The sequence below is a fragment of the Marmota flaviventris genome, chromosome 14 (assembly GCF_047511675.1).
Source record: "Marmota flaviventris isolate mMarFla1 chromosome 14, mMarFla1.hap1, whole genome shotgun sequence".
Classification (NCBI taxonomy): domain Eukaryota; kingdom Metazoa; phylum Chordata; class Mammalia; order Rodentia; family Sciuridae; genus Marmota; species Marmota flaviventris.
Window position 1 is genome coordinate 89,551,888 of NC_092511.1, and position 12,251 is coordinate 89,564,138.

At 40.4% G+C, this 12,251-nt stretch overlaps 1 non-coding gene across 1 annotated transcript; it reads left to right on the top strand.

Moving 5' to 3' along the window:
* The first annotated feature begins 12,053 nt into the window (after positions 1-12,053).
* On the top strand, positions 12,054-12,185 carry LOC114078755 (small nucleolar RNA SNORA51). The gene has a single exon (XR_003580391.1). It is a non-coding gene; the product is annotated as a small nucleolar RNA SNORA51 (small nucleolar RNA).
* Positions 12,186-12,251: the final 66 nt, after the last annotated feature.

The following is a 12,251-nucleotide window of genomic DNA, read 5'->3' on the forward strand; positions in this document are numbered from 1 at the left end:
GCTACTGCATGTTGCTTATGAGGGCCTACAGAGTGGCTCAATGAGCTAGACTGCTGACACTGGGGTATTTGGCTTCACCTCTTTTGCAAACTCTGCATAGATTTCCTACATATGCAGGATGGAAAGGAGTCCATGCCCTTACATGGGGTCAGATCCATGATAATCATAGAACTTTTTTGTGGTCTCTGCTACTGAGATTCACCATTATTCCATTTGTCCTGCCTAACATTCCAGGTTCTTGCTCATCAACAGGATGAAAGAAGAGGTCCATGCTAATTCTCTAGCCTTCATCCACAGGAATGCCAACCTGGTCCCCCAAATTAAAATGATTGTAATTTTTAAAAACACCTAAACATTAAGACCCCATCCTCCTCCTCAGTCTGGTGCTCACGCCCTCTGACCTACTCTCTGGAATTATTGTTTCATTGCTCAGCAGGAATTCTCAAAGGTACAGCTGCAAAGAAGCCAATCTTTGCCTCTATGGTGACAGTGTCAACAGGACAGTCTGAATCTTGGTTTCATAGATATTGACTTGAGGGCAAGAAGGAGGACACCATGTCTAACAGAACTTTATGGCCTGGCTTATAGTCATCCTCATGTCTTTTGCTTTGGTACTGAAGGGTTCCAGTGTGGCTCAGTGGTAAAGCACTTGCACAGCATACTCAAGGCCCTGGGTTCATCACCAGCACTGCAGAAAACAAAACAAAACAAAAAAGTATGACTACTCATGAGTGGAACTATGTCGAGAGCTACTTTCAGTATGGTTGTATTCTCTGACATTAGACAGTGCCCCATTTCTGACTATGACCAATGTCTTCAGTGTAGAACTGCAGTTGGATGCTACAGTTGGACTTTGAACTCTCTGATATGTATATTTTTAAAATAATTTTTTATTTGTAGATGGGCACACTACCTTTATTTTATTTATTTATTTTTATGTGGTGCTGAGGGTCGTATCCCGAGCCTCACACATGTTAGGCAATCGCTCTGCCATTGAGCTACAGCCCCCAGTCCTGGTATGGATATTTTCCCCTTCAACAGCTACAGGTGAGTAGATGATGAGAAAACAAAGAAGGTATATCAGGGTGTTCATGGAATGCAGAGCCAGACTAAGGAATCCTGGTCATCAGTGAGATTGAACAAAGGTAAAAGCAAGAAGCACTACCCTAGAAATCAGAAAAACTGGACGATGGGTTAGTCTACCAGAGATCTGGTATGGATACCAGAAGAACTATTCAGGGAATCCAAGTGAAAGTGTAAGTGAAGAATGAGAGCACACAGTGTAACCAAAACCAGAGCTCCAGGAGAGTGGATTAAGAGCTAATGGCACAACTATAGCAAAGGCATTGCAGTCTTAAGTCCACGAGCAAGGAGTGGAAGCCAACTCAGCCACCTTCTCTTGTCCCAGATGGACCTACCACCCTACCACTGATGCCTGTTTCCCAGGTAGCTTTGGACCCAGTTCTCCTGAAGGATATTTTAAGACCCTTTAGTCACTTGCACCTGCTACTTCATTCACCTTCCCCCTTGATTGGGATTTGCAATGATATGAGTCAGAAAGTCCTATAAGGCTTAAGCAAGTTCAGGTGGCATTTTCTGTCTCCTACATGTGAAAGTGTCTGAATACAAATGTCAATAGCTATTTTAAAAATTATTTTGGTGAAGTCTAGATAACATAACACTCATTATTTTAACCATGTTAACTTCACAATCCAGTGAATTATGTGTATTCACTTTGTTGTATAAACATCACCACCACCCATCCCCAGAATGCTTGTCCTTTTGCCAAACTCAAACTCTGCCCATTAAACATTAATTTCCTATTCCTTTCTCTCCTGTTGCTGCAAACTCTCCCTTTCTCTCATGAACTTAACTCTAGAAGTTTCCATGTATAATAGTATGTATAATTATATATCTGTAATTTCCTTTTGGGACTGGTTTATTTCACATGGCATAACGTCTTTAAGGCTCATCTATGTTGTAAACTGTGTCAGAATTTCCTTCTGAGGCAAACACCCTTTGAAATCAAATGCAACTTCCTGATAACTGTTGATACTTCCTCATTCTGAGGACCGACATCAAGGAAATGAAGACTGACATATTCTCTGACTAAACACAGCCTAGCTAAATCTGTATTTCCTACCTCATGTCCCACAGTGCCTCTACTTCTCTTATAAAAAGCTGTCCACACCCTTGAGTCCCTGAAGATGGACTTTGAGACAGAAGGGACTCTTCTATCTTCCTGAAAACTGGCTTTGAATAAACCCATTTTCAAGCTGGAGTTGTGGCTCAGTGGTAGAGCACTTGCCTCACAAGTGTGAGGCACTGGGTTCGATCCTAGCACTACATAAAAACAAATAAAGGCATTGAGTCCATACACAACTAAAAAAATATTTAAAAAAGGATAAACCAATTTCCTTATCAACCTGTTTCCCTAGGTTTTGTGGAGTGGGACAAGAGGTAAAGCCTCTTGCCCTCCAGTTTCCATCCTTTTGAAGGCAGGATATTTTGTGATTGTAGGTGTGTGCCACATTTAGTTTACTCATCCATCTATCAATGGCTTCTTGGGTTGCTCTCACCTTTTGATTATTGTGAATAATGCTGCTTTGAAAGTGGATGTACATGTGTCTGTTCAATTCCCTGCTTTCAATGATTTTTGATAAATACCAAGAAGTAGAATTGCTAGATCTTATGGTAAGTCTCTTTAATATCAAGAAACTGATGGGCTGTTTTCCATTTGCACTGCTCCATTTCACATTCCCACCAACATTGTGCAAGGGTCCCAGTTTCTCCACATCCTCACCAACACCAGCTAGTTTGGTTTTGCTTTTTATGATAGCCATTGTAAGGTATGTTTGGGGGATTCTCATTGTGGGGAGCTGCATTCCCTAATGATCAGTGATGTGGAGCATGTGTTCATGTGCTTATTGGCTATTTGTGTATGTTCTTTGGATAAATGTCTACTCAAGCTTTAACTAATTTTTAACTTGAGGTTTTTTTATAATTTAAAATGTTTTATTATGAATTATAACACATTTATAAAAAAAAAGTGTAACTGCTGTGTGATTACCACAGGTAAACATATTGATCATCAGCAGCTCCAGAAAACACATTTTATCTACTAATCCTCTCTCTCTCCCAATACTTGGCTCCCCACCAACCAGGTGAAAAATCTCACAGGCCTCTCCTGACTCATTGCAAACCTTTTTTTTGCTTTGATTTTTATGGGTTTATTAACTTGGTATGAATCCCTAAACATGTAATTTTCTCTTGCCTGATTTTGAACTTACTGTAAATGGAACCATACAGTAAGTAGTAATTCGCACCAGTTTCTTTTTCTTTTCTTCTTTTTTTTACTCAACATTATGATTTTGAGATTCATTCATATTACTGTGTCCACTTATTTTTACTGTTTGGATAGTATTGTCTTGTGTGACTTCACCTTATTTATCCACTCTATAGTTCACGGACATGGCGGTTGTTCTGTTTTTTTGTATAATGTGAACATTGTATTAAGTTGTATTTCCTTGATTACTAATAGGTTGGGCAGATCTGTTGACTATTTGGATTACCTTTTGTGAAGTGCATACATATACAAGGTTTTAGAGGGGGATCCATTTTTCTGTGAGATTTTTCACCCTTCCTAGTGATGTAGAGGCATTCTTTATGTAGTTACTACACTCAACTAAGTCACTTGCCTTTTCACTCTTAATGTCTTTTGATGAACAAAATAATACCTCCCCTCTTCCTCCTCCTCCTCCTTTGCCACTCCCCCCATTATTTTGATTTCTGGTTTTTAACTTGAATTATTTTCTCCTTTGATGACTATTCTTTTAGTATAGTTCCTCCCTTTGCTGGTTTTTAGTTATTTTTCATTTCTTCTTCATAAAATACTGTATTGAGTATGTTTTTCTAGTGCAGGCTTTCTAATTGTGAATTCTTTTAACTTTTGTTTATCATAAAAGGTTTTTATTTCATCGTTAATTCTGAAGCTTAGTTTTTCTGGGTATAGTATTCTTGGTTGGCATCCATTTTCTCTCAGAGCTTGGTATATATTATTCCAAGATCTTCTAGCTTGGAGGGCCTGGGTTGAGAAGTCAACTGAGGTCTGGATTGCTTACCCTCTAAATGTGACAAGTTGTTTTTCTCTGGCAGCCTTTAAAATTCTATTCTGATCCTGTATGTTAGGCATTTTCATAATAATGTGCCTTGGTGTAGGTCTATTGTAATTTTGTACATTTGGGGTCTATAATGCCTCCTGTATTTGATTTTTCCACTTCATTCTTTGGGAAATTTTCTGATATTATTTTATTGAAAAGATTGTGCATTCCTTTCATTTGTATCTCTGAGCCTTCATCTATCCCGATAAATCTGAAATTTGGTCTTTTCAGGTTATCTTATACTGCTTGGAAGTTATGTTCGTGGTCTCTTAACATCTTTTCTCCATGTCAACTTTATTTTCAAGATTATATATTTTGGGGCTGGGGCTGCAACTCAGCAGCAGAATGCTTGCCTAGCATGCATGAGGTTCTGGGTTTGATCCTCAACACTGCATAAAAATAAACAAATAAAATAAAGGCATTCTGTCCATCTACAACTACAAAAGTTTTTTTTTAAAAGATTATATATTTGAAGTCAAACAACAACAAGTGCTGGCGAGGATGTGGGGAAAAGGGTACACTTGTACATTGCTGGTGGGACTGCAGATTGGTGCAGCCAATTTGGAAAGCAGTATGGAGATTTCTTGGAAAGCTGGGAATGGAGCCACCATTTGACCCAGCTATTCCCCGTCTTGGTCTATTCCCTAAAGACCTAAAAAGAGCATGCTACAGGGACACTGCTACATCGATGTTCATAGCAGCACAGTTCACAATAGCAAGACTGTGGAACCAACCTAGATGCCCTTCAATAGACGAATGGATAAAAAAAATGTGGCATTTATACACAATGGAGTATTACTCTGCATTAAAAAATGACAAAATCATAGAATTTACAGGGAAATGTATGGCATTAGAGCAGATTATGCTAAGTGAAGCTAGCCAATCCCTAAAAAACAAATGCCAAATGTCTTCTTTGATATAAGGAGAGTAACTAAGATCAGAGTAGGGACGACGAGCAGGAGAAGAAGATTAACATTTAACAGGGATGAGAGGTGGGAGGGAAAGGGAGAGAGAAGGGAAATTGCATGGTAATGGAAGGAGACCCTCAGGGTTATACAGTGGAGGGGGTAGAGAGAGAGGAGGGGAGGGGAGGGGAGAGGTGGGGAGGGGGGAGGATGGGAAAGGCAGCGGAGCACAACAGACACTAGTATGGCAATATGTAAATCAATGGATGTGTAACTGATGTGATTCTGCAATCTGTGTATGGGGTGAAGGTGGGAGTTCATAACCCACTTGAATCAAAGTGTGGAATATGATGTGTCAAGAAATTTGTAATGTTTTGAACAACCCACAATAAAAATTAAAAAAAAAAAAAGATTATATATTTTGTCTTCATTGCCTGAAACTGTATTCCAAGTGGTCTAGTCTGATGGTGATGCTTCCCATTGATTTTTTAATTTGGTTTACTGATTCCTTCATTTTAAGGATTTCTGTGTGATTTTTTTTCAGAATCTCTATCTCTTTATTGAGGTGATATTTCACTTCCTGTATTTTCTCTCTGATTTCACTCCTTACATCATTCTTTACCTTGCAGATCAGTTTAACTATGTACATTCTAAACTCCTTCTCTGATATTTCTTCCACTGTGGTGTTGATGGATTCTGTTATTGAAGTGTCTTGGTTTGTTTGGGGTGATTTGTTCCCTTGCTTTATCATGTTTTTTTGTGTGTGTCTGCCTATTTAACTGTATGGATCTGAGGCAGTAGAGTTCTACTGTGTGAACTTTAAATAGTGTTCCTGAAGGTTTACAGTACCTCACTGTTTAGGGAGAGACAAATAATGACAACCAATGCAAACAATATACAGCATTGAACCAAATAGTTTATACTATGGCATGTACAATGTTAATTGTGACAATAAACATAAATGATATGATCAATTATTGCCTACAAGTAAGTGTGCAAAAGGGTTTATGATTTCAAATGGTGGACAGAGAGAAAATAGAAGTATGTAGGATGTGATGATTATGAGAGAGGAGGAGAGAAGATAGAAGTAAAAAATTAAAGGAAGAGTGAAAGAACAGTAGAGATTTGCTGTTAGCAGAAGAAAAGAGAAAAATCAAGGAAAACAGATAAGTGAGAGAATAAAGTAAAAATTAAAAAAAATAAAAGAATACAAAACTGAAATATGCTAATCAAACATCATAGTCCTCAAAATACTGAGCCATAAAAAATAGATGACTTCAAAAATGCTAAAAATGAGAAAAATATAAATATGTATAAATGTCCATGAACTATTAAGGTCACAAATAAACAGAGAAAAAAAAGATCTTGGTGAAAAGGTAAAGAAGTTAATTATTTCCGTCAGAATTCAAAAGATTCTCAACTTCCCTTCTGATCCCGTGTTAGGTGGGGTCATCTGGAGTGTGATGCTTGCTCCACTGTCAGGGTGGGGCTGCTGAAGGAGAGAGGTAATCCTGTAGGTAGAACTCCTGGCAATGGGGTTTAGGCTTAGGTATATTTCACATTCTTCACTGAACGCCTATTGGTCTGGAGATTTTAAATCAGCACACCTCCAGGCCCAGCAATTGCTGGTCCACACTGGAAGATCTGTCCTGGGTTCCACTTCTGTGGTAGAGGAGCCAATTCTTAGTCCACTACATCACCTGTGAACTCCATGTTTCCTGGTCTCGGGGTCAGTCTCCAAACTCAATCTCTCCTTTCCCTACCCTTTTGAATTCCCAGCCAGTCACATCTGTCCCAGCCGGTCATGCAAGCAGCCAGGTTGTAGGAGGAGGGGGAAAACCAGGTGGGTTTCCATGACCAGTAGTCCCCTGTGCAAATCTTGCTCCACATTTGATATCCTCCTGGTCACTTAAGCACACTGCATGTTGTGCAGTGTGGGTTTGTCAGGCCTGGATTTCAGGCCAAACTCAGGTTAGCTGGGAATTGGCTCCCCAGCTGCCAGTTCCCATGCTGCAGCTGCAAAGTGGTTCTTTCCTCTGAACTCCACGTGCGATCATGGGAGATGGGACTTCCTTCCTGCACAAGGATGTTGTGCAGCACACCTTTCAGTTTAGTCAGGTAGTGTTTTTGTTCTCTAAACTCCCCTTACCCAGACAGTTTTAGGCCTCCTAAAAATGAGGGTTCCTTTAATTTCCTTATCCCTGCACTTTGCCTGTGGAGGGACTGCTCTGGCAATGGAGATCTCTTCCTTATATTATGATATCCAACCTCCTAGGTCCCCGATCTGTTTTGAATGTTCAGTATTAAATTCCAGTAAGGTCCTCTGACTTTTTTTATTGTTGTTGTTGTTGTTGACCCACCTTCCTGAGAATCGGCCAATCTGCTTTCTTGGTTTCATACCACCGAGGAGCCAAGAAGGTTCCAATAGAAGGTGACCCTTTCTATTCCACCATCTTGAAAACCCCCTGGGGTTATTTTGTTGTTGAGTTGTAAGATTTCCATATTTTGTGTATTAACTCCTTATGAGATACTTTGCAATTATTTTTACTTACTCTGAGGTTTGGTTTTCATTGTATAGATGGTGTCCTTTGATGAATGGAAGTTATAATTTTGATGTAATACAATTTATTTTTTTCTTGTTCCCCGGGCTTTCAGTGCCATGTTGAAGAAATCATAGCCAAATCCTATATCATGAAGCTTTTCCTGTTTTCTTCTAAGAGATTTACAGTTTTATCTCTTATATTTAGATCTTTCAACCATTTGAGTTAATTTTTGCATACAATTATAAAGAAAGGGTCCAGTGTCATTCTTTCACATGTGGATATCCAGTTTTCCCAACATTGTGTTCTGAAAAGACTGCCTTTTCCCCATTAAATGGTTTTGGAGCCTTTGTCAAAAATACTTGACCATGTATGGAGGCTTTATTTCTGGGCTCTCTATCACATTCCACTGGACTACACAGCTCTTCCATTTTTTAGGGAAACCTTCCCTCAGTCTCATACCCTCCAAATACCTCTCCTTCCCATCAAAACTAGAAGACAGTGCACCATAGATAGACATGTGCCATTTATACCTTCCACTCCCCACTCAGTTCTTTTTTTTTTTTCATTTGTTTTTTAGTTGTAGTTGGACACAATATCTTTGTTTTATTTATTTATTTTTATGTGGTACTGAGGATCAAACCTTTCACCTCGCCACATGCCAGGAGAGTGCTCTACTGCAGAGCCACAGCCCCAGTCCCTCCCCACTCACTTCTTAACCAAATCCATTCCAACGTGACTTTGGCACCACCATCCAAGTCACTGATAAACCCCAGTGGACACTTCTTGGGCTTCGTCCTCTTTAGTCTCTTGGCATCATTAAGGGCTTTTTGACTAGTTCCTCTTTATTAAAAGTCTTTTCTTTTGACTTCTGTGACAGAACTGTCCCTTGGTGCTTCTCTTGCCTCCCTGTCTCCTACTCATTCTCCTTTGATGACTCTTCCTTATTTCGTGGTTCTTAACTCTTGGTGTTTCTCACGGGCCTGCCTAGACCTTTGTCTCTTCCTTATTACCCCTCTTTTCCAAGCTATTCCCCTACACTCACATGGCTTCAGACATCATCTAGGTAGACAGGTCATCTTTTCATCTTTAGTCTGCTCACTCTGCATCTCCACATATCCTTTGACATTTCACAAGCATCTGGAGCTCAGTATACCCAGATAGATTTCTTTTATACCCTCACATAGGACACCATGGTGCATGCACAGATCCTCTTGATCCAGATTTTACCCCATATGTGCCGAAGTAAGCAACTTGTACAGGTGTGGTCAGATAACACCTCATCTCAGCTGCATCCTAGAGTCCTTTCTGCTCTGGAGTTTCTCCAAATCTTCAGCAAAGAGTGGTGACAGAATCCTTGGTGTTTATGACAAGTGGGGAATGGAGCTGGCAGACAAATGCCCCCCTCTTCCATATCAAAGCAGACAATTCTGAGGCTCATTAGCCTGACTCCCCAGGTCCCAGTGGGACAGAGGTTTCGTTTTCCACAGCAGTGGCCAACCTGGCAACCTTACATGTGAGCTTTTTTTTCCCCTCCCTTCTCTTTTTGACTGACACTAACTTATTAATGTAATGAACAATATCAGTATTTTAATTATTTAAATCTTGATTTATCAGATTATAATATAATACAAAAATCTATCTGAGTGGCAGAGGAGTAAAAGCAATAAGGGAAGTTAAATTAACACTACTTCTAGTGGATCGACTGCAGGAGCATCGAGAATGTGTTGGCTAGAAAAGTGACGGCCCATCCATCAAGAAGCGACTTATGAGGATCTTCCAAGGTAGAAACAAGGGGAAGCTTAGAAGCAGCTACAGTGGACCCCTTTGTTAGCTTTTCTGTAATATTTATGGCAGTTTTACTTCCAGGATCTGGCTTATTGACCAGCTAACCCAAGGAATCATAAATCATGGAAAAATCATCCCCCTGCCCTCTAATTCCATCATCATGGCCATAGTCATCCTTACTGATTTATACTTACAGTTCTGGGATGGGGAGAGCCGTGGGCTTCCCTTGGGCACACTTAGCCAGCATTCTTCACTCTTCACAATTTGCCCATTCTGATAGAGCATCTTCGCTTCTCCCTGGAATCATCATAAATGGACCCTAATATCCTGCTTGGAAGAAGGTGAAACAATCACATGATATCTTTCTTGTTTTCACCAACTGGCAACTGTATGGACTTCCTCCTCCACATCCCTGTTAGGGTGTCAGAAGTTCATTAAGTACAATCTCTTTCCCCCTTGAGTCCTGATCCAGCTCAGAGAGAACAAAGGAGTCAGGCATGTGGCTGGATGACAAGGAGAGATGGATGGTGACAACAGGCTTCCCAGGCCTAAACTCCACTGTCACTTGTCCTCCTGGAAGCAGGAGACTGCCTCAGGCAGGTGCACACTTGCCATGTTAACATCTCCAGTGGCCAAAATAACCCCTTTGCCTTTTACTTCTAAAATTCCCTGAGATTATCCAAAATGGTACTGTCCAATAGAGTAGCCACTTCCCATGTTAAGTTGGATGGAACCCACACTACCCATGTGTGGCTACTGAGCATTTGGAATGTGGCTAATCCAAATCTGAGACAGGCTATAAGTGTAAAATATTCACCAGATTTCAAGAACAGTTTAAAGGAAGAAAAGAAAGGTACGATGGTTTACATTTTCTTTTTTAAAATAAGGGCTTTAAAAGGCTAAGATATTTTTATATTGATTTCATGTTGAAATTGCAATCAAAATTTTTGAAATTTCACTTGAAATTCAAATATCAAATGAAATAGAATATGAATAAGATTATCATCAACTTCACTTTGTAAAATGTGACAGAACTTTATTACCATTGGACAGCAGTGACCTAAAACCTGGGGAATAGAGCTCTGAGTCTCTGCACACTGAGCTGGGATTGAGTTCTGAAGGGTGAGGGTGCCTAATTTTCCAGGGCCAGGGCTGTGCCCTTAACCGCCCGCATGGGTGCCATGTGATCTTCATTCTCCTGCCATCAGTATGAGCTAGATATCTATCTCCCCAGAACATTCCCTCTCTTATAAACGCATTTCATGATAGAACTCTTCTGAGGCTCCCTTTTATCCTATTACACTCCACTTTGACTTCTACCTGCTTACACAGGAATCTTGTCTCACTAACACAAACCACTTAGGACCTTGACATTCATTGCAGTCAATCTTGTAGGCTTCCTCGGGACTCTTTGTTCTGACTTCTTATTGAAAATGAACATACTGACATTGTCTGATGGCCGGTACCTGGCAGCCTTCTTTAGCTCTGTGCTATTTATTATGTAAGATTTGCTGAGGGGGTTAACTTATTCTTAGATGCCTAGGCCTAGGTAGAATGAGAGGGTGGGTGCGTCTGGGCTGGCCAACCCTCTTGCCAATCATCCTGATACCCCAGATCAATTTCTGCAGTTGGTGGTCCTACCAATTGCCTGTCCCAGGCTGCAGGTCCCAGGTTTTCTCCATCTACCATATTCTGCTACGGTTTGAATCTGGGTTGTCCCAAAAGCTCATAGCTTGGTCCTGTTGGAAGGTGCTGGAAATTGCAAGAGGTGGGGCCCAGTGGAAGGTCTTCAGGTCAATGGGGCATTCCTTCAAGGGGCACTGTGGGATCCCATCCTCCCTCTCTCTTATCCCAGACAGGAAGTGAGTGGTTTTGCTCCACCATGCCCTTCTGCCCTGGTGTGCTGACCTGCCACAGGCCCAAAGTGATGGGGCCAATTGATCATGGACTAAAGCCTCCAAAACCATGAGACAAAATAAACCTTTTCTAAGGTGTTAGCTTAGGCATTTGTTAAAGTGACAGAAAGCTGAGTGACACATCTCATCTCCAACTTCTCTAGCTTTGCCAACCCTTCAATTTGAAGAGTTGATGCATGCAGTGCCTCTGTTTCATTTGGTAAAGTGGTAAAGTACTCAATTCCCTCTTAAAATTTAGGAAAGGCCTGTTTGGTACCAGAGATAATTATTTTGTTTTTTGAAACCATTTTAAAGTCTTAGGTTCAAACCCTACAAACATTACCCAATCTTTTCATTTTAATATCTAAGAATACTGACCTACTTCCAATTGATCAATTTCTGATTCCAAGATTTGATTCTACTAATGGCCAGTAGGTGAAGCTAAAATGTAAGGCCTCCAACACTGTAAGTCATACTGGGGAATATAAATTGAAAGGCAAAATGGCTCTTTCCTCGATTTTTAGCAACAGATGGAACACTAGTCCATATTTTAGAAAACACTGTGCACATCACCTCATTTAAAATGGAACACAGGGAGCTGGGGATATAGCTTAGTTGGTAGACTACATGCACAAGGCCCTAGGTTCTAATCTCCAACACCAGACACACATTTTAAAAAAAAGTGGATAAAAATGAAACACAGGGCAAACTATTGAATTTATATCCCCAGTGTTTTAGTTATTACTGTACTCTAAAGTCATGAGAGGCCTCCTGATGATCTCCACAGGCTGAATTCTTACACGGGCTATATAGAAAGAGGAGGCGGAGTAAGTCTACACCACATACACCTCAGCCCAGGCTCTGTTCCTGGTCTGTACTGTGAATGGGGAAACATAGAGGGAAATCCACTAAAATTCTGAATTTGTTCCAATCTCATCTTGCTGATAGTGGCAGAACATCTTG